At 37.0% G+C, this 23,190-nt stretch overlaps 1 protein-coding gene across 7 annotated transcripts in view; it reads right to left on the bottom strand.

Annotated features, from left to right (window-relative positions):
• The window catches only part of SYT1 (synaptotagmin 1), a 608,923-nt gene extending 586,343 nt beyond the window's left edge, over positions 1–22,580 (bottom strand). For 6 of the 7 annotated variants that reach the window (XM_059886099.1, XM_059886101.1, XM_059886096.1 and 3 more), the window contains exon 1: positions 22,197–22,580. The gene's annotated coding sequence lies outside the window, so the exon portion shown is untranslated. 7 annotated transcript variants of the gene reach the window in all.
• Positions 22,581–23,190: the final 610 nt, after the last annotated feature.

Raw genomic sequence — 23,190 nt, 5'->3', positions numbered from 1 at the left:
GGCCAGGCACCTGGGGAGAAGTGGGGCAGAAAACTGATAACAGTCAGCCCAAGGAGGGGAAAGAGTAGGAGATGTAGGAGAAAAGAAAAGTGTTGACCTTAGGTATTAATCTAGCTACCACAGTCTTTCCCTAGTAAGGATTTGTTACCAAGTACACATTTATTATAGAAGAGCAGGTAGTAAAATCTGTGGATGTGGGAAACCTCAGAATACAAAATGCCTTAAAGAACCTTATGCTCTAAAGTAAAAATAGAAGTGACAGTGAGTAGGAGGAAGGAGGAGGATATGCTGGGATGCAAATCACACCCTTGGTTTCCTGATAAAGCATGACTCAGAAGCTACCAAAGATATTAACCATTACCAGGGAGAGGTATACTGAGCAATGTAAAGTGAAGAAGAGTTCAAAAAAGGTAAATGGAAAAAGTGATCTCTGAAGCATTTCAAAAAGTGAACAACTCTAACAAGATTAGTAAGAATAATAATAGCAATTATAGATACAATTATCATTTTGAAGATTTCTCCTTAAAAATGCTGCCTTTAAAAACTGTAGAATTTCTGGCTGAATGTTCATCTCATAGTAAGCAAGTAAAGAAAAATATTCCCTGATGGTTTACTGAAACAGATCATCATTATACTGACTGAAACAGATCATCACAGCTATAAGGGTTATAAATACTTTTTAATTCTGAATATGTTGGTACGAATTTGACTATGATAAGCACTACTTGGATGATGGTTAATTTTAGAGAATTATATCATAAGTCTTATAACTCTCACAACAGGCCTTCAGTAGAGTGGGTATCATTTGAAATGTTGATATTGATATATTTTTGTTTAAAATGAAATTAAATGCAAAATATTGCAAAGCATTTCATCTAAAAAAATTAAACTTGAAAAGCAGTGTCAATCCAGGTATTTTGTGGGAGATGGCTTTTAGAACCAATTTCATTTACTCTATATTCATGAACCTTAATGCTTCTCTTCCCCTAAATGTCTGAAAGTGCATTCATTAGTAAGTCTTTCAAGCAAAAAATAAATAAATAAAAAGATTTTCTTTGCCACTTTCCCAGATGCCTTGAAGTTAGACCAACTTTTATCTACTTGCCCCAAGACACAGATGACATGTATAAAATGCTAAAAGAAAAAAAAAAAAGAGAGAGAGAGAGAGAAGAAAAAAGTGGAAGTGAAAGTATTAGTCCCTTAGTTGTCCAACTCTGCGACCCCATGGACTGTAGCCTGCCAGGCTACTCTGTCCATTAGATTATCCAGGCAAGAATACTGGAGTGGGTATTCTTCAGGGGATCTTCGCTGGAGAGGATTATTCTCCAGGGGATCTTTGGATTGCAGATTCTTTACTGTCTAAATAAAGGCTGATTCTTTACTGTCTGAGCCACCAGATATTGCAGATTCTTTACTGTCTGAGCCACCAGGAAAGCCCAAAGGGAAGGGAAAAAAAAAAACAAACAAAAAACTTCTCATTTCCTAAATGGTCATAACAATGGTACACACCTCATAAAAAGTTTGAAACAGTATTAAATGAGCAATGCACTAAAATACTTGGTATAGCAACTGGCATATAATGAAAGCTCTCTACATGTAAAGAAAGCTTGCAAAGACCCCTAAAAATTTCATATTCATTCAAATATTTTCCAAATTCTTTCTATTGTAAAATACTCATAATGCAGGCAAAATAGGCAAGATTATTTTTAATTATTTTACAACTTTAAACACTTTATAATCCTTGAGATTAACATATTGCACCCTTAAACAAAGACATGGTAAATGTGATTATAGTACAGTACATTAACTGAGAACTTCCAGATGTTTAAGCTGGCTTTAGAAAAGACAGAGGAACCAGAGATCAAACTGGCAAAATCTACTGGATCATAGAAAAAGCAAGGGAATTCCAGAAAAACATTGACTACACTAAAGCCTTTAACACTGTGGATCACAACAAACTCTGGAAAATTCTGAAAGAGATGGGAATACGAGACTACCTTACCTGCCTCCTGAGAAACCTGTATGCAGGTCAAAAAGCAACAGTTAGACCCGGAGATAGAACAATGGACCAGTTCAAAATTGGGAAAGGAGTACGTCAGGCTGTATATTGCTACCCTGCTTATTTAACTTCTATGCAGGGTACATCATGAGAAATGCTGGGTTGGATGAAGGACAAGCTGGGACAAATATCAATACCCTCAGATATGCAGATGACACCACCCTAATAGCAGAAAGCAAAGAGGAACTAAAGAGCATCTTGATGAAATTGAAAGAGGAGAGTAAAAAAACTGGCTTAAAACTCAGCATTCAAAAAAACTAAAATCATGGCATCCAGTTCTATCATTTCATGGCAAATAGATGGGGAAACAGTGGAAACAGTGACAGACTTTATTTTCTTGGTCTCCAAAATTACTGCAGTTGGTAATGGCAGCCATGAAACTAAAAGATGCTTTCTCTTTGGAAGAAAAGTTATGACAAATCTAGACAGCATATTAAATAGCAGAGACATCATTTTGCCAACAAAGGTACATATAGTCAAGGCTATGGTTTTTCCAGTAGTCATGTACAGATGTGACAGTTGGACTATAAAGAAGGCTGAGTCCCCAAGAATTGATGCTTTTGAACTGTGGTGTTGGGGAAGACTATTGAGAATCCCTTGGACTGCAAGGAGATCAAACGAGTCAATCCTAAAGGAAATCAACCATAAATATTCAGTGGAAGGACTGATGCTGGAGCTAAAGCGCCAATACTTTGGCCACCTGATGAGAAGAGCTGACTCACTGGAAAAGACCTTGATGATGGGAAAGATTGAGAGCAGAAGGGGACAATAGAGGATGACATGTTTGCATGGTGTCATTGACTCAAGGGACATGAGTTTGAGTAAACTTCTGGAGATAGTGAAGGACAGGGAAGCCTGGCATGCTGCAGTTCACGGGGTTGCAAAAAGTTGGACACAACTGAGCTACTGAACAACAACAACCACATATTTAGTTCATGTTACATTAACCAAAAGTGTTAGCTCTAACTCTAACATACAAAATATATTATGTTCACTATGAAATAATCATAGTTTGTACAAAATGAAATATCATACAAGATAAATAACAGTATTTTAAAAATGTATAAAGCATTGTATATATAATGGAACATTAATTTTAAATGTGATGTATGTTTACATGTGGACATATTTATGCTTTGGGATATAAGACGCTATTAACAATGGTTGACTTTGGGAAGATAAGAAGTCACTTTCAACTCACATAGTTTTGGATTATTTTAATATTATAAATATTTTAATGAAATACTTTTTCATTTAAAAATCAAGTTAACACTATATATAAAATAGATAAACAATAAGGTCCTTGTCTAGCACAGGCAAATAAGTATATTCAATATCATATAATAAACCATAATGGAAAAGAATATGAAAAAAAAATGTGTATATACATGTGTAACTGAATCACTTTGCTGTACACCAGAAACTAACACAAGTTTGTAAATCAACTGTACTTCATTAAAGAAAAAAAATCAAGCTAAAATATTTCTTTAAAAACATTACTCTTTAGTAGCAATAAACCATATTTTTCTGTAAAAATGCCAGTTTCCAATGTAGAATATTAAACATATATTGAAGATCTATACAGAAAGAATTATTTTTCTTATTAATAGAACTTTTTCTGTGCTTTGAGTGCAATAGATATTTTTTATAAAATTGAGAAATCATTAAAAACAGGGAAGGAAGAAAAGGTGGAAAGGAGATAAAAGGAGAAAAGTAAAGCAAAAGAATGATTATCTGTTTCAAAGATAGTTAGCACTGACCCAAATAATCCAAAATACTGGCCCCATTAAAGTGGAATTGGAATAAATTAATATATAATGTGATTTACTCTTAATTTTCTATCACATTTGAATTAGCACACGTTCATTTGGAACTCAGTAGTGAGCTAGGGGGATGATTTATTCTAGAGAAGTACAGACTGATTAAAGAAAATAAATCATGTTTCACCTTGGATGAAATAAGTCAACTATAACTAATTTCAGTTCATAAAGATTCATTACCAAGGCCAAACATTGAGTTTGAAGAAAAGTAGAAATGAGAAACAAATTTTAAAAGAGATATCAACAGGATGATTCATCCAGTAATTTCCACAAAGTGTTTTAAGTTCCTACTTAGTGAAGTGTTACTGACTACAGCAAAGCCTTTGAGGGTGTGGATCACAATAAACTGTGGAAAATTCTGAAAGAGATGGGAATACCAGACCACCTAACCTGCCTCTTGAGAAATCTGTATGCAAGTCAGGAAGCAACAGTTAGAACTGGACATGGAACAACAGACTGGTTCCAAGTAGGAAAGGGAGTACGTCAAGGCTGTATACTGTCTCCCTGCTTATTTAACTTATATGCAGAGTACATCATGAGAAATGCTGGGCTGGAAGAAGCACAAGCTGGAGTCAAGATTGCCGGGAGAAGTATTAATAACCTCAGATATGCAGATGACACCACCCTTATGGCAGAAAGTGAAGAGGAACTAAAAAGCCTCTTGATGAAAGTGAAAGAAGAGAGAAAAAGTTGGCTTAAAGCTCAACATTCAGAAAATGAAGATCATGGCATCTTGTCCCATTACTTCATGGGAAATAGATGGGGAAACAGTGTCAGACTTTATTTCTGGGGGCTCCAAAATCACTGCAGATGGTGATTGCTGCCATGAAATTAAAAGACACTTAGTCCTTGGAAGGAAAGTTATGACCAATCTAGACAGCATATTAAAAAGCAGAGACATTACCTCGCCAACAAAGGTCTGTCTAGTCAAGGCTATGTTTTTCCACTGCAGTAGTCAGGTATGGATGTGAGAATTGGACTATAAAGAAAGCTGAGTGCTGAAGAATTAATGCTTTTGAACTGTGGTGTTGGAGAAGACTCTTGAGAGTCCCTTAGACTGCAAGGTGATCCAACTAGTCCATCCTAAAGGAGATCAGTCCTGGGTGTTCATTGGAAGGACTGATGCTGAAGCTGAAACTCCAATACTTTGGCCACCTGCTGCGAAGAGCTGACTTATTTGAAAAGACCCTGATGCTGGGAAAGATTGAGGGCAGGAGGAGAAGGGGACGACAGAGCATGAGATGGTTGGATGGTATCGCCAACTCTATGGACATGAGTTTGGGTGAACTCTGGGAGTTGGTGATGGACAGGGAGGCCTGGCATGCTGTGGTTCATGGGGTCACAAAGAGTCGGACATGACTGAGCGACTGAACTGAACTGAACTAGTTAAGTGTTAAGCTAGATCAGTTGACACTGATGATATAATTGGAAACAATATGATAAGCATTAATTCTTCATTGTTATAATTTTATAATGTAGTGAATTATTGTTTGAAGAAAAGTATAGAAATATACACATAAATCTAAGAGATTTTTTAACACAGTCTCAGATTTTTCAGTCTCAGTAATCTCAGTATTCAGAGATTTAAAAAAATCATATCAATTTGTATTTCTGTTACAGCCTCACTATTTTATCTTTAGTTAGAAGATTTATTTTTCACTGCATTTTTTTCAAGTATTTTCTGAAAATGTGTTTTCACACCCAGAGGATGTGAAGAGCAGAGTGTTCCCATTACAAAGAAAAGAAACAAACAAGGGGAGGAAAATGATGGCATGACTTTGAGAAAATATGTTCTAAACTGGAAAAAATCCTAAGGTTAAGATTATAGCAATATATATTTAAAGCACTGTTCTATATCCCACTAAAGATTCCCTTCAATTGAATTGTTTCCTCTGTACCCTCACCTGTATGAGATGAATTTATAAATACATTTCTTCTTTAACTGCAGCTAACTATTCAACATCTTCAAACTTATACTCTACTTAGGGTTTTCCAAACTACAAAAATGTTTCAATTACTGTTCAAATCCCTTTCTACCACACAATGATTGCCAGTTCTTGACAACTCTGCCGCATTTTGAAAAGGGATATATTTAAACTCATAATATGGAAAAACTGAACCTTTACTCTCAGATCTAAAGAATAAAAATTAGTTTTAAAAAGCTGGCCACATGGCACTGCTGAGTTTACAGCGTTAGTGTCTGCCCACAGTAGACATGTCCCATGGTAACCCAAGCATAGCGAGGAGCCTGTGCCAGGGCCCTGAGGCAGGAAGAAGTCTGGAGCATTAAAACTTGACTGAAGGCCAAAGGGGCCTGCACTTGAGAATGAGAGAGATAATACGAGAAACTATTCTATTGAATAGGAGGAGCCAGATAATAAATGGACTGGAAAGTCTGAGTAAGAATAGGAGAATTGAGAAGTCAAGGTTGGTTTGATTATGATGTGGTGATGACATAGAGAAAAATAAACAGATTTAAAAGGTACCTACAAACTAAAAATAATAAAGCTATCAAATATTTTAGACCTGAGGTCAAGAGAGACAAGAAAACAAAGATGACTCCCAGGTTTCTAGACGGAAAATGGAATCATTTATTAGTATCAAAGAACTGAAAGTTTAGTTTTTCCAAGATGAATCTGAGGTGTCTTTGAGATATCCAAAGGAAAGTGAAAAGTGAAAGTGAAAGTCACTCAGTCGTGTCTTACTCTTTGCATCCCTATGGACTATGCAGTCCATGGAATTCTCCAGGTCAGAATACTGAAGTGGACAGCCTTTCCCTTCTCCAGGGAATCTTCCGAACCAAGGGATCGAACTCAGGTCTCCCACATTGAAGGCAGATTCTTTACCAGCTGAGCCACAAGAGAAGCCCAAGAATACTGAAGTGGGTGGGCTATCCTTTCTCCAGCAGATCTTCCCGAGCCAGGAATCAAACCAGGGTCTCCTGCATTGCAGGCAGATTCTTTACTAACTGAGCGATCAGGGAAGATACCCAAATAAATTTGTTAAATTGACAGTTGTATTTTATGTCAGCACTTCTGGTAAGACAGAAATGATTTCGTTCACTCACCAAACCTACAGGAGTGCTGGCATGCTTAAATACATATTCAGTGTTTGAGATTCAGGTAAAAAAGAGAAGCCTTAATTAAATAATGAACTAAGTGTCTTTTATGATAATGGAAAAGTCCCTTAGAGTGCAGCTCGTGCATGCATCGCCTCCTCTGTGAAGCCATAGCTGTCTGACTAATTGATCACTCACTCTCGCATGCTTTCAGAAAGTTTTCACTTTCCTGTTGCAGCTAATAAAAGAGGCTTCAAGAACTTGGCAACATCCTGTCCTTTCAGGCCCCTAGTATTCATAGTTATTAATGATATCCCATCACATCTCTGTATTTTCTTCCACTCTATAAAATTGTTTATCCATAACCAAAAAAGAAGTACAATATATTGACATCATTCAACTAAAAGCTATTAACAGAAGGAAACAGACTGACATGAATCTGCTTGGTTGAGAGTGACCAGTAACAGCACTGGTGCCAGATTCATTGTGAGCTTAAAACACTTGGAGAACCCATGTAGTTGGAGGCCATGTTGACTGGATCTGGCAAATGGTCTCTAAGTAGAAATTCTGTATGCCTCTTACAGGGTCAAAGTAGTTAACTGCTGATGAGAAACCATCCAGAGCTTTCCTTCTGACTGCAGTGAATTCTTAATACCGTTGTATCAATGTCATTATTTGGAGAGACAGTGTTATAAGTCACTGAAGCTCTCAACAGTATTTGTTCCTGAATGACACAAACCAGAGGATCTTCTGCCACCCCCTCCAAATACACACATACTTTTCCACAACGGTTACGCTGTACAAACAAGAAGTCAGGTTTATGTGTTTAAGTCACTGAGGCTTTTCTACTGTTTGTTACCATAGCATATCCTAACCAATCCTGACTACTTCACAGCATGGATCTGAATAAATTATGACTACTTGCTTCTTCTGTCGGAGAAGGCAATGGCACCCCACTCCAGTACTCTTGCCTGGAAAATCCCATGAACGGAGGAGCCTGGTAGGCTGCAGTCCATGGGGTCGCAAAGAGTCGGACACGACTGAGCGACTTCACTTTCACTTTTCACTTTCATGCATTGGAGAAGGAAATGGCAACCCACTCCAGTGTTCTTGTCTGGAGAATCCCAGGGATGGGGGAGCCTGGTGGGCTGCCATCTATGGGGTCGCACAGAGTCGGACACGACTGAAGCGACTTAGCAGCAGCAGCAGCAGCACTTGCTTCTTTCTATAAGTGGTTGGCAGTGTCTGAGAGTTTGTGCTCTTAGATATTTTTGGGCAGATTGATGAATGACTAAAAGATTGAGGACATAATCTCCAACCTTATCCACTATCGTGAGAAAAATCACATGGGCGGTAGGAATGCCAAAGAAGCATCTCTGTGCTGAGCCACTTTAATATCTAATTCCCTTGCAGAGAAACATCATGATTAACTGCAGATCGTCTCCTGGTAGCACAGAGAGGTATCAGGGAGACCATACTGTAAAATCACCACATCACAAACTTAATGACAGATTGAGGGGGTTATACTGTTTGCTTGTTTTTATTTTTGAACACGAAACTCTAAATATTTAAGCTCAGTCTTCACTGTCGGCTCCATAGACTGGTCTCTATTCACCACTTTAAAGAAAGAAATAATCTGTCACATTTCTGTATTCTCTTCTACTCTATAAAAATGTTTATCCATAACCAAAAGAGAAGTAAAATGTATTGACACCATTGCAACAAACAAAAAGATTAATAGCATTTAGTTAAGAGCAATTAACTGAATTCCTCAGAAGATAGCAGACAAACATTAAACTGCTTGGTTGAGAGTGACCAGTAAGAGCAAGTGGTGCCAGATTCATTGCGAGCTTAAAAAACTACAGTGTAAGTTCACACAAAGTCACCTATATGTGACTACAGTTGAGAACACTATAATTTTGATCTGGGAAAGCTCTTGAATTCCATTCATTTATAGTATGATACTTTTATGTTTCAAATAAGCCACTGCAAGTTCCTGTATATCCATTATATTATACTTATGTATGCTTAATGAGATCGGAAATATACTATAATTCTTTGAAAATTGATAAACATTTTTAGGGAACTGTTTTTATTTAAAACTGCAGATTGGTGTGCTTAGTATGCTGTTACATTAACTTAACTGGTCACAACCAGTATTTTTTTTTAATGAATTAAGGGCAAAAGGAAAAGAATTGAAAAGGAGGTATCATAATACAACACCAGTAAGAAACAGTTCATAGAACTTTTGTTCATATAATGTGTATGTGTCTTTGGCAGCAAACTGTGTTTGGATGTCATTCAAAAACATTAGAAAATATAGATTTGGTGGATTAATTCACTTATTCAATAAACATTTTATGGAATGCTCTTTTCCTACTGTTTGTCAGAGTCAAAAGATGATAAAAATATATATATATATATATATATATATCATTGCAAAATCTTGAAAAACTTGTAATTTTTCGTGTGATCACATACATTAAAAATCTAAATATACTACACATGCAAGTATAAATGTACAGATGTAGAAAAACAAGATATTTAGGATACAAAAGAGCCTGGTGCCCACAGGTAAGGAAAACAGAGTATATCACTTGACAAGAATGGTCCATTATAATACTTCACTATAAACCACCTCTCATATGGGTGGTCTTGTGTGAATTTGGCAAAGAATACTTCTTCAGAAATATGTTATTATCAGCATATAATGTGTATAGGAGTTTTAAGAGGGAAAAGAGGGCCATTCAAGACTGACGCTGTAATTACTAATTCATGACTGCTGCAGCATATGGTATGCCACTGGACTACCCCTGACTGTGTTAATACGCCTCTGTAAGCGCCTAGTTTACTACTACAGACTGACCCAGGTAGACTCGGGTTATTGAGTTCTTGAAACCAAGGAATGAGACCAGATAGAGGAAAAATAATTTCTGGTTAATGCTCTGAGACCCTTGCTGTCTAAATGATAATTGACACAAAAGGATTTGTTTCTTTCTGCTTTCAGTGTTTATTTACTTTTGTGTCAAAATCAAAATTTCAGTTTTGTTGGATATAATCGAATATATACTCAGAAGGAAATTACATGGAGGAAAAAAGAACAGTGTGATTAAAAAGCCAAGGTATTCATTTAAATCTAGAGAAACCCTAAAAATTGAGGGTGGGCTGCATGTTCAATTCCCTTAGAAATGAGGGCAAAAGGAGAAAGGCTATTAAGATTTAACAAAAGATATATAGAAACTGTCTAAGGAATCTATGTCGTAAAGGAAAAGAAGTTACTCTTACAAAAGAGAAAATGGAAGATAAAAACATCTGCCTGGTAGTCACCTGAGAGAGCATTTTGAAAGTCAGGGTGGAAATAGTATGTATTCCATGACTATAATTACACAAAAAATGTTCACATGACTACATAGACTGGAAACATATTACACAGAAATAAGATGCTACATATATTTAAGTAACATTGAGGTGAAGTATGATCATCTTGTTCTGAAAATATCCTTAATAATGTGTGTAGATGGTTTTTAGTTAAAATATTAAAACAGGGTTGCACTCATGAAGCCAGTATCTTTACAACTTCAGCTGTATTTACCTTTTATCTCTTTTGTAAGTAGAATAAACTCACCCCCACTCCTCTGTCTACTATGCTCTTTTCCTGATGTTTACATAGTCTTTCATGCCTCAACTTATATATTTTTGGTTGGCCAGAGTCCCCAGTTTTACTTTATTAGCCTGTTTTTTTTGTAGTAGCATTGCTCATTATTTTAAGACTACCTTAGTTTTGTTGTTGTTTTTAGCTGTTTGTATCTTTCCCTAGAATGCTAGTTCCCTAAATGCAAGGAACATGTCTACTCTGTTCGCTTGTATATTCCCAGTACCCAGAATAGTGCCTGGCATATAACAGGCATGTCCTGGTGCTTATGAAGAAAGGTCATTATTCTCTAATAATTCCCTTTCCTTTCAGTTTGAAAAGGTAATAGTGTTTTTGTACAAATTTATTCTATTGCATCTGTATCAATACAAAAGTAGCTATGGTAATCTTAAAATAAAACTCTATATAAACTCCTGAGAACAAGGCCTCAAGCAAAACAAAAAAATTTGAGGTATTGACATATACACAGGTGGCCTTGCACATGGCTGTTGGATGGCATCACCGACTCAATGGGCATGAGTTTGAGCAAACTCCAGCAGATGGTAAAGAACAGGCAAGTCTGGTGTGGTGTAGTCCATGGGGTCTCAAAGAGTTGCACATGATTTAGCTATTAAATAAGCCCTCTGAGCTCTGAATCTAAGAGTCCTCAAATTAGTTAAGTATTTCCCTCACTGCATTAAAAAGGAGGAAGGCAAGGCAAAAGGCAAGGACCCAATTAGAGTTAAATGACACTTAACTTAGCCCTCAGCCTCTGAAATGCATTCCTTTTACACTGTTATGGTCATAGCAGTTGTTTAATTATTGACTATGTACATACCTGTTCATAAGTGACCATCAAGTCTTTCCAGTGCCACTCCTTTCTACATCCTCAACTATTAACACTATGGACCTTTCACTAGAATTCCCTGGATCTCATCCTGACCCATCAACTAAAGGTTTAGTGCTGGAAAAACCAAGGGTCCTGGAGGAGTCTGCTCCAGCATTAATGCCAGCAGGCATCCTCTGATGGTCAGCGCCCGAACCTTATGAGTTAGGTATTTGTTGTTTTGCCTGCTCTAAATTTAGTCATTTCCCTTCTTTTAACAGCAGAACTCTCTTTCTATGTGGTCGAGTGATGCTTCGTACAACTCTCAAATCCAGGGATGACACAAGGATCAGCTCAGGAAAAAAATCTTATTTCATAGCCTTCACCATAGTGATGAACTTGGGGAAAGTGACCCAAGTTGTTCCAGTCGAGATGATCCTAGACATTTTTGGGGAAGAAAAGTGTTCTCTTTATATGGGGATTTCTTATATGTCTGTAGCCACTGAGAACATTCTTGCCACTTTAAAGAAAGATCCTGATTTTAAATAAAGCAATGGCAGAGAAGCATAGAAATAAGGAGATAGGGAGGGATGGGGGTTGCGGGCTATCTTGATCATATAGCTTGATTTCCCATTTTCAGCTCTGATGAAATCCAGAATATTCCTGGATATTATGGTAACATGAGCTTTAAAATCCCTTTCTCTCTAAACCATTTTCAGTTAGATGGCTTTTTTGAAAGTTAAAGAGTTCTCCACATTTGCGTCAATTCTAAGGAGATGGATGAAACTGGAGCCTATTATACAGAGTGAGATAAGTCAGAAAGAGAAATACCAACACAGTATATTAATGCATATATATGGAATTTAGAAGGACAGAAGTGATATGGACCATATATGCAAGACAGCAAAAGAGACACAGATGTAAAGAACAGACTTTTGGACTCTGTGGGAGAAGGCAAGAGTGGGATCATTTGAGAGAATAGCATTGAAGCATGTGTATTACCATATGTGAAATAGATGACCAGTGCAAGTCGATGCATGAAGCAGAGCACTCAAAGCAGGTGCTCTGGGACAACCCAGACGGATGGGATGGGGAACGGGTTCAGGATGGGGAGACACATATATATACCCATGGCTGATTCATGTTGATGTAAGGCAAAAACCACAATATTGTTAAGTAATTAGCCTCCAATTAATGTAAATAAATTAACTTTTAAAAAAGTGAAAGAGTTCTTGACTAATAAATAAGGGTGAAGAGTGATTAGATCTGACAACAGCAGACAATTTGCAAAATCATTGCATTTCCATTCCTGGTGAAGTGAAGCTTTTATTAATAAAATATCTTACTGAGGCTCACCATGTCAGAGGAGGTCTTTATACCCAGATCTATGAGACTCCAAATTTCATGTGTTTAGCACATTGCCATAATGGTCATCTGAACTCAAACCATGAAGTACAGTTTGCTTATGGCTCTTCAACTTCTTTTGATCACTTCTATCTCCTTGCTTCCATCTGTCCTACATCTTCTACCACTAAGGAGTCTGATGATTATGATTTCTTATGGTTGAGTATTCACTCTAGAAATAGACTCTTGGCTTTGAATCCAATTCCTTCTACAGAACAGTTGTGAGACCTTAACAAGTTACTTCTTTTCCACATTTTTCTCATCTAAAAAATATAAATTTGTACCAATCTCATAAAATTCTTAGGAATGTTAAATGGAATGAAGTATAGAAAGTATATTAAAAAGTGCCTGACATAGTAAGAGTATAAGAATATGATTAACCTTTAATCATAAATTTTGGACAAATTTTGTGTTTGTCCAAAAATCTCCTATAAATACCAATCTTACATTCCAATTAATCTTGCATTCTTTCTATAAGCCTTTCCCAATTAAAATCATATTTCCTTTGAGCAGATCATCTAGAAAGTCAATTATGATAATCCACATTGCAAAGTGTACAGCTATTGGTAATCATTTCCAAATGTGCTTGATTCTTAACGTAAGAATTGTCAATTGACGGACTTCACACTAGGAAGGCATAATAACTGGGGCTTGAGTATATTCCCTGCTTAGCCATTTCCATCTTGAAATAAAGAACCAATAGATTCAACAACTTCCATCAATGTTCAGGAAACAGTGAGAAGTTGTATAAGTGCAAATGAGAAAAATAATGTGAGATGAGGTCGGAAATCTTCTAGTAAAACTACAACACACATTTCCCCATCACCTCTTTGTAGCCTCCAGGAGGTACCTTATGACTCTGTACTTTACAAATAAGGAAATACATATATAAAGATAACATTTAATATCATGGTGACATAGCAATGACTCAAGGCTAACTGAATCAAGTGACTCAGGATCAGTGACTTCCCTTATAGATTAGAGAATCATCCCTTGAACAATTTTTAAAATAAATTTATTCCAAAATTAGAGTCACAAAAGCAATGACAGTATATTAAATTGTCATTGTCTTTTCAATAGAAAGAATAAAGACTATTCAACATACAGTGAAGATATTAGATTTTTGTTTTTATTTTTCATAAGAGCAAACTAGAGAGAATTTAAAAATTTACTGGAGTTTTTCTTTATTAACCACTGAAGCTGTATGAGTCAGTAGGTGAAAATTATTAAAGGCTTCCTAAGTGTGTAATTACAGGCAGGTAACCTAACTTCTGAGTCTCCTTTAGTGCATCTGTAAAATGGAGAACCTCTTCATTATCAAAAGCATATAAGGCAATAATATTTTTTTAAATTCAGTGAGATACAACTGTCATGACAACAGTGATGTAAATATTTTCATTGGAAGAATAAAATTTGAAAAGATGCCTGAAAATACATGCTATTTGTTTGAACTTTTAAATACCACTGTCTTACCACTGGGATAATTTTTACACGGAAGTTCTCAAAAACTTTCAAATCATGGGACATTCCATTTAAGTGTGCCAAATGCACGAACAAATTACTCTCCCTTATTTATCTATACATACCTTTTGTGAAACCAATCTGAACTGTATACAAACTAAAGAGGGAAATCTCTCGGTTACTGACAAAAAAATAAATTCAGCAGGTAGAGATGAGTATGGAGTCTAGAGTACCAAGTTCCCAGTAGTTTCTAGAGTAAGGTGATTCATTAAGATATGAAGAAAAAAGTAGGAAAGAAGGAAGGAAGAAAAAGAAGGCAGGCAGGAAGGAGATAAAACAGGAAAAAAAATGGCAGGGAAGGAAGAGAATATAAGAGAATTACTGTATCGTGCCCTTAGCTGGAGAGTTGAACAAATCTTCCAGCAGTGAGTAGTAACATGCTTCAACGCATACGGGTCTGAAAATCCAGCGGTCAGAGAAACCAAACTGTTGCTTTGTGTTCAATATATAAATGATGAAACAGATTCTCAAAGGCATAACAGAACTCATCTATGCCACTCTTCCCTGAAGGAGTCGACTCTCTCCTATCATTAATATTCATTCTGTGTTATCTAGGAATGGTTCTGAGAGTACCTATGATTCTCCAGGAAAAAAAAAAATCCAAAAGCAAACAGGAACCTTGCATTTTAAGTACATTTTTTCCCCCACAATTTTAAAGCGGGCAGTTTTAAACCATTTAGGAATAGTTTGGCTTTTTGTGGCTTTTCTAGAATTATTAAACTCAACTATATCTCAAGATGATTGTTTGGCATTGTATATTTAATATTATAATTGAATAAAAATACAAAAATAGGTACATTATTTGCAATGTCACATTGTTAACTAAGCTTTCATGTACAGGAAATTCTATACAAAGACAAAAAATTCAAGCACTTTTAGGCATATAATGGTCTGGTTTATAGATATTTAAAAATAAAACTTGTGGCCTTGGATTCTGGACATTGGTTAAAATAAGATAGTGATGTTATTCTATTTAAAAAGAGATGTTAGTGCTCTAGAAATATGCTCTAATGCCCAACAGTTCACTTTATTCATTCCTCAAATCTGATAAAAATGCTACGGATTAGGCAGAAAGCCAGCCCTGTAAACCAGGATCTGGCAGACACTCCAAGCCAGAAACAGATTCCATGCTTTGCTACCTTGTCTTTCTCCTGAGAAATCGTGACAACTTTTCCTCTTAATAATCATGCTAACTCAGAGCCTGGTTGTTAGAGGAGCTTAGCTAGGCCTTGGTAACCTGTGTTGTATCATTTATCCTTGTTTCAAAGGCCATCAAGTCATTTGTCTAAAAAAAATTTGTTAATGACTTTTCCCTCGAAAATAGCAGCTTCCATATTTCAAGGGTAGAGAACAAGGACCGACCCACTGTTTATAATACACAGAATACCAGGGTGGGGGTGTGTGTGCAGAACATCATCTGGAAAAAAGATATACTTAATTGACTCTTTCTCCTTCTCAAGGAAAGGGCAAACAGTTCCAAATTGACGTTTTCATGAGTGTAGCCTGCTGCTTGCTGCTATACTGTTTATAAGTACAGTTACTTTCACATAAAATTATGTCTGAAAAAAAAGACTACCAATAATCTAGCCTAAAAGCAAGACTATGTGATGTTTCACAGTAGTATTCAGAGATTCTACAGGAGTAGGAACCAGTTCTCAGGTATCTGTGATAACCAGGATGAGGTACATGAATGCTTGAGTCTCTAACAAGACACAGGTGGACTCGGGAAGTATTAAAGCCAATCGGAAACGACTGAAGTGACTTAGCAGCAGCAGCAGCAAGTATGTGAAAATATTTTAAATAATTATTTCAGCTTTACCCACTGGTGTTAATAAGTTAAAAAGTTAGACTGATTCATGGTTTTAACAGTCTCACCTTTTGCTTGGGTCACTTGTGAGTAATCAAAAGAAATTCCATGAAAGAAAAGCTATTTTGTCAATTATGTAAAGCTTATATACATCTCACTTTGAAAGTGTTGACATGAAGTTTGTTATAGCTGAGCATGTTTTGTGTGAGTATTTCCATGTGGTTTTGCCTTCACGTTGATGAAAATATGCCAATAAATCTGAAAGTAGCAATTACTAAATCCAATTATCTGCTTCCAGCTAGAGTGAGGCTTGGGTTGGCATGCAAGGAGACTGGCCCGGAAGCGAAATGAGCCTCAGATAAAAACAGAAGGCTGTCCCCTGGAGGCCACACCCAGGGAACTGTCCCCAGAGGTGTTCGTCTGCTTTCTTCTTTATTCGCTTATGGCGTAAAAGTTGGTTGTAGTCTGGGAGGGTGTGGGAGGCCAACAAGAGATATCGTGTCTCATTTAAGCAACTGGAGTATCAGAAGGCTTTGTATTTAAATAATTCTCTGACTCTACCAGTGCTTAAATACCTATGTGCATTTTATCCTTGATTAGCTAGGTGAATGATTTAGAAAGAAAAAGAAAACACCTATTGCAGGAAACAACATATAACCCTCCTTACTTGTATAATACCCTTTGGCAAAAATAATATTGCACTGTTTGAACTCTAAGCACTTTAGAATTATAAGCAAAGCTACACTGAACAAATAGAGAAATAGCAGGTTTATTGGGATGAGGCAAGACCAAGTTTCAGTATCATACCTGGATTGAATTAATTGGATATTTTGACCAAAATTCATTCTTGACTGAGTCACTTGGTTAAATGTCTTAGGCACAGTCTGGGGGCTGCCGCAGCAGGACTGTTACCTAGCATGTGCAATGAAATGTTGTGTGACAGGGCCGCTGGGAAATTGCATTTTAACCAAACTACTTCAGAAACCAAATTATTTCACCAGATTCTTATACTAGCTGAGAAAGGCGATTCTCATTCTACATGGGAATTTTCCAGCTCCCATTTTGTACAAACAGTTAAAATATAGAAGGCATTTATTATCTTTATAAGCTTTGCAGTCTTCCAGGGCTCCTCTTCAACAAAATGACTCCGTACATGGATAACTAATATGCTCAACATACTACTAGTGAGACCAATACAGAAATGATTGATTCCTTTTTATCTACACAACGGCAAAACCCAAAATGATGAACTCTGACCTCCTCTCAATTACATTACTGGTAAGTTATGGAAACCAATGTGCCACATTCCTTCCCAGAATTGAATGTATTTGTAAAGGATCAGAATTAGTTCTAAATAATTAGAAGTTGTGGTTTAACTAAGTAGAAAAAATTATAGAAATTATAGAAATTTTTTTAAACTGCTTTGGATTTTCCAAAGACATGTCACAAAATTTCTTTCTAACACAGTATAAATGTGCTACTGTTTTTCTGACATAGGTTCCAATTTGTTTTAGAACTCTCTTAAATAACGTTTTTAAATTTGGAAAGCAAATATTTTAAAAGGAGGTTTGCTTGATATAGGACTTCTGCAATTATATTTAAAACTATAGAAATAACATCCCCAGTGCTTACTCTTCCTACAACATAGCAACATTTCTCACTGCACATTTTAAAAGTAAATAATCTAGCAAAGGTTAAAGTTTTATTCTTATACAACAAGAAAATACTGTGTGCTCTCTTACTTCCAGTAGATAACATGATTATATTTGCAATATTATTTAATATACATTTATTTTCTTATATTAACACATATGAGTAGGATGATGCTCATACATGCCCAGCTATCACAGTTCATCTTGTAGTCAATATAAAAATGGTTCTTCAAGAAAGAACACTCCGAAAATGACAGAGAAGATAAAAGAAAAACACTATTTCCTTCAGACAGGAAAAATTAAATCCTGCTTTTAAAAAATGGCCACACTTTAATGGAGAGGTTTGAATCAAGTTTGTAAAAACATTATGAAAAAATAATGCTCATTCTTAAAGAAATTACTAAAGATACCGATCGAAACCCCCTTACCTGTAAAAGCAATGATAATCATGTTGATTATATAAAAGATTAAGAACAAATTTACCTTTATGCAAATGTTGAAAGAAACAAAATCTTAGAAAGAAACTTTAATGCCCTGTTATGTCTAAATCATATGAAAATATGATTTCAGGTTATTTGTTACCTGCATATAAAAGTGTATCTTGTACTGAGAGGTTTTATTTTTTTTTCAAATCCATGATTCATATGAAAATCACTTCTTCCCTAAGCCACAGAAGAGCTGTATAAAGAGAAAGATCTATACCCCCATTAATTTTGCCTCTGGGTATTCCTAGTCTTTTCAACCGAATATATATTAAAAGCATCCCTAAGACACTGTCATCTTTCATTAAATGGTACTTTTTACAGAAGAACTTCCTAGTTTCAGCAGATTATATGCTACTGCCCAATAGTATTGAATCCTTTCAGAAAATATTACATAATATATACATATATATACACACACATACATATATATATACACACATGTGTACATACATATATTCTTAAATACTAGTTGAAATTATTTATTTGGACTGCCATATACTTTATTCCTATTTAAATAGCTTTGAACAATTTCAATGGCAAACAGTTTCAACTAGAAAGCATCTCAGACGTTAAACTTTTGATACAGATATATTTATGACAAGCAAATCATTGAAAAATTTTTAGAGTCACAGTGTTTTAGGTATTTAATTTTAGTAAGTATTAGTTTTTAGCAAAACACTTGTAAAACCCACCCCTACATTATTCTATGCCAGAGAATCTAACTTTGGTCTTGGTTTTCTGTAATATTACATCAAATTTGCTCTGTTATGTAATTACACTGTTTACTTTTGCTTTCCTTTCCCCAAATAATTTAATCACTACCATTAGGAAAAAAATATATTACGTTCCAATTTGGAATTAATGGTATCTCTTCCTAGCTATTACACATACCGGAACTCTTAAGAGCTCAAAGAATTTCAGGCTCACATAATTGTCTACGTTAAGTGTGAGATTTTTAAGATCAGATGGCTGTAAAAACCTAATTTTGGAATTCAGTATAAATTGATTTAGTATATTGAACTTAAAGGAGATGAATTGATGTTATATCTATGGTGTCATTAGGCAACTTCAAATTAGCTTTCAGATCTAACATATTCTGCATTTTGTTTATTAATCATCTAGTTCATTTTGCAAATACAATTAAGAGAAGTTACTATATTCTAGCTTTATTTTCAGTTAGCAACAAGTCTAATATGCAAATATTGTAAATACCATAACCATTTTCATATTTCTGGACTAGAACTATCTGACAATTTGACCAGACAGAATAACTAATATTCTCCATTATGAAATGAAGTTCAAAACTACTCTGCAACAATTCTCTATTGTGTTGTATTTTATAAAATTAGTATTTTAGGATTTCCCCTGTAGAGTAGCAACCTTTAGTTCTAATAAAAATACATTAAAGCCTAATTATCATATTTGCTCTGAAACATTAATAAGATTTACTAAGATATTCTTTTAAAAGGAGAAAAGATGAAGGTTGTATGAAACTGTTATCCTAGAACATTTTATGGGATGACAGGGCAATAATTTCCTACAATATATCATTTAAAGTCTTACTTCGATCCACTCACTACATATTAGAATTAGTTCTGACTTCCGGTTTACAAAGGCGTAATTTTTTTTGTAAGCATGTGAAAAACTCAATATTCATGTGCATGTCTTTTACATGTCACTGCTATAATTAACATTTGTTAAGAGTTTCAAACATAAATGTCACAAACCAAGCCCAAACTTGCAACTTTCCTAAGACACGGTGAGAAATAACCAAGTAAAATCTTAATTTGCTCACATGGAAAGCAGTCGGTTTCCTTTCTCTCTTCATGTCTAAACTTGTTAATTCAAATGTACACATGTGAGGCAATTAAACAATTGTCCTTTAGTCCTTGCAACCGAAAGGTGGCACCTCTAAAAATTAGAGTTAGCTTTCAAGAGGTACCACATTCAAAAGGAAAAAAAAAACCAAAAAACAGGCATTTAAATGTCAAAGCCTTAGAAAGAAGATCTTGTTTCTGTGACTTGAGGTTAATTCTACTGAAATAGGAAAGATAAGTGTCTCAAATGGAAAATAGTTTAGAAAATAACACCTATTACATTGACGGTAAATAAATGCAACTCTTCTCTAGATCAGTGCATAAACTTGATGACTAAAGACATGTAGTGAAAATAATACTTTCTGGGATACATAGATTAGTGTGGAAGGTCAAGCAGAGTTGAGAAAGAAGGCTCCTTTTTCTTATCCCAAGTGGACACATTAAAAAAAAAAAAGTAAGACTTGGCATTTCCTCTGGTAAATCAAAGGGGAAGATTTATCTGGACACCAACATCTGCTGATTTCTCTGCACTCATGTAGGATCCACTTGGAATGCTTTCCCATTGCATTCAACTAAGCACTTCTTTCTACCTCCTTCCATCTGACAGCCATCACTTATCTGTCTCTGATGAATAACAAGAAAGGAAAGCTTATACCACTGAGGATGCAATTAGAAATTTCTGAGGCTACCATCAAGGTTCTGTCCAGCAAGTCCTGTTCACTTAACCTATCATGCAGGCAGCCAGGGCACAGAGTTGTTTTGACATCTTTCTCTGTATTATAATAAAAGATGAAAACAAAAACATTTTTCCCATTAAGATTTTTGAAATTTGAGGCTATCTTCCTACCATTACTTTCTAAACTTTGTTCCAGTACAAGAGAATTCTTGGCCAACTGAGCTTCCATGTGCCTTCTAAATGGAGTACTAAAATTGTATAAGCATCACGTTTACATCTATTAAATATACTTATTGAAAGAAAATAAGGCAAAGCATGAATTCAATATCTGGGAAACAATGCAAACAGCAGAAAGAGAGAATGAAATCACAATTCATACACAAATGCAGCTTTAACACAAAAGTTAAATGTTTGCTTTATTTTAAAGGGTTAATCTTCAAGAAAGTCAAAATCAATACATACACAAAGCTAACTAGATTAGCTTTCTCAAAGTAGAAACCCAAGCCTCCTGATAGCATTAGTGTCACTTAAAAATGTTTTGAAACTTTATACATATACGTACATATATCTATATCTATCTATATATGTATATTGCTCCTCAACATAAGGGCCATACCAAAGAATCTCAGGAAATTAATGTTTTTTTGTTTTTTTTTTTCCTCTATTGGAAAAGCTTCTCCAAGTTCAGACATTGCCACTGATGGACAATACCAAATAGCCCTACAGGACAGATAGAAGCAGGAAGAGTCAAATGGTGGGCACTTAAAAGCAAGAGCAATTAAGCAGTTGAAAGTGGGTTGAAACGGTGGTTTATTTTTGTTCCATTTGAAGGAATCAAGTGAGAGACACAGCCTCTTGCAAGGAGGAGATCAAGTCAAACTTGACGCTTCACCTCTCTGCACATCTTGTCTACTTCCTTTATTCAGTTTAATTGCTTTCCCTATTCTAATTTTCGCAGAGGTTGTATTCTATCTTGTTCCTTCTCCCTTGCCCTGAGCAGGAAAAAAAAAAATCTTTCTCCTTTCATCACTACCTTCCTCTTTCCTCAGAGAAAAGGCAATCCTCTCCAGGAGGAGAAAAAAGCCCTGTGCGTGCTTCGGTTGGGAGGAGGGAGAAGAGAGATTGAGAAAGGAGTTGGGGGCGGGGGGCGGTGAGGGATAGAAATTGAGGGTAGGGGGCGGAGGAGAGAAGGAAAGAAGAAGATGGGGGATGCCCAACATCAACTCCAGGCTCTGAATCACAGGCGCTGTGCTAAGTGCTTCTCCAGGAGATGCACATGTGGTCTCATTACACTGCTCACAATAGGCCACCCGGGGCTCCCTTCCCAGGTCTCAGTCTCCCCCCACCAAAACCCAAGTGTGCCGAGAAGAAAACCTTCTGGACGGATTTAAGCAAATAGGCACCACCGAGGTGACCGTGCCGCCACTCCCGCTGCCTTACCTGGAGCGGGGAACAGGAGGTGGTGCCTGCTCGCCGGTCCCTACAGCTTCCCGGGGCTGACCGGTGCACACGACTCCTTTCGCTGCCTCTGCTCTTGGAGGGGCAGCCTGCAACACAAAAGGGGGGTGTGGGTGTGGGTGTGTGGGAGGTTTTCCAGGGCCACCAGCTGGTCCCAGCTGGCCGCCCTCACCCTACACACACCCCTCCGGGGCACCAAGCCCCGCTCTCCGGGGAGCACCACCCTGGGGGCTTGCCCCAGTGCAGTCTCAAGTTGCTGCTGCCAAGTGCTGCCGCCGCCGCTGCAGGAGGAGGAGGTGGAAAGACACTGGGGGCAGTACTCGGTCTAGAGCATCCCCACACTGCAGCTTCTCCAGGAATCCCTCCAGTGAGGAGGCGGCCGCCCGTCATCTCCCAGCCCCGGCCGCCTGATTGGCTCCACCGCCGGTACGCTGAGCCAGGGAGCCAATCCGGGCTCACTAATAATAGGTGGATCCGCGCAGCCAACAGCGCCCATCCCAGTTCTGTTAGTGTCTCTCCATCCCCACAGCGGACAGGGACTTGAGGAGGGGGTTGAGGAGCGTTGGGGGAGGGCGGTCAACTCTGAGGGGGTCAGATCCCAAGGAGACGTAATCAAGGGCATCCGATAAACCCTCTGGGTAGTCACAGGAATGCCTCGCAACCTGTTCAGCAAGCCATAAGCATAGGAGAGGGAGGCAGCATAATAAAAAGCTTCCCCCCCACCCCCCCACCTCTCTCTTTTCTTTCTTTTTTTTTACTTTCAATCAAAACCTGCCCTGATACTGAGCATGCCCAGACTGCAACAGCGCCCTAGGAGTTCCGATGTGTGTGGGTTTGCAGGCTGTGGGTGTCTTAAAATGTGGGAGCCGGGAAGAAGAGACAGAAGTTTGTCTTTGGCTATTTGACCCGGAGGAGTTGTGAAAGCAAAGCAGGGCGGGGATAAGAAAGGAGTCCGCCGGAGAGTCCTCACCCTGAG

Source organism: Bos taurus, chromosome 5, assembly GCF_002263795.3.
Source record: "Bos taurus isolate L1 Dominette 01449 registration number 42190680 breed Hereford chromosome 5, ARS-UCD2.0, whole genome shotgun sequence".
NCBI lineage: Eukaryota > Metazoa > Chordata > Mammalia > Artiodactyla > Bovidae > Bos > Bos taurus.
This window is presented reverse-complemented; position numbering and strand designations above follow the sequence as displayed.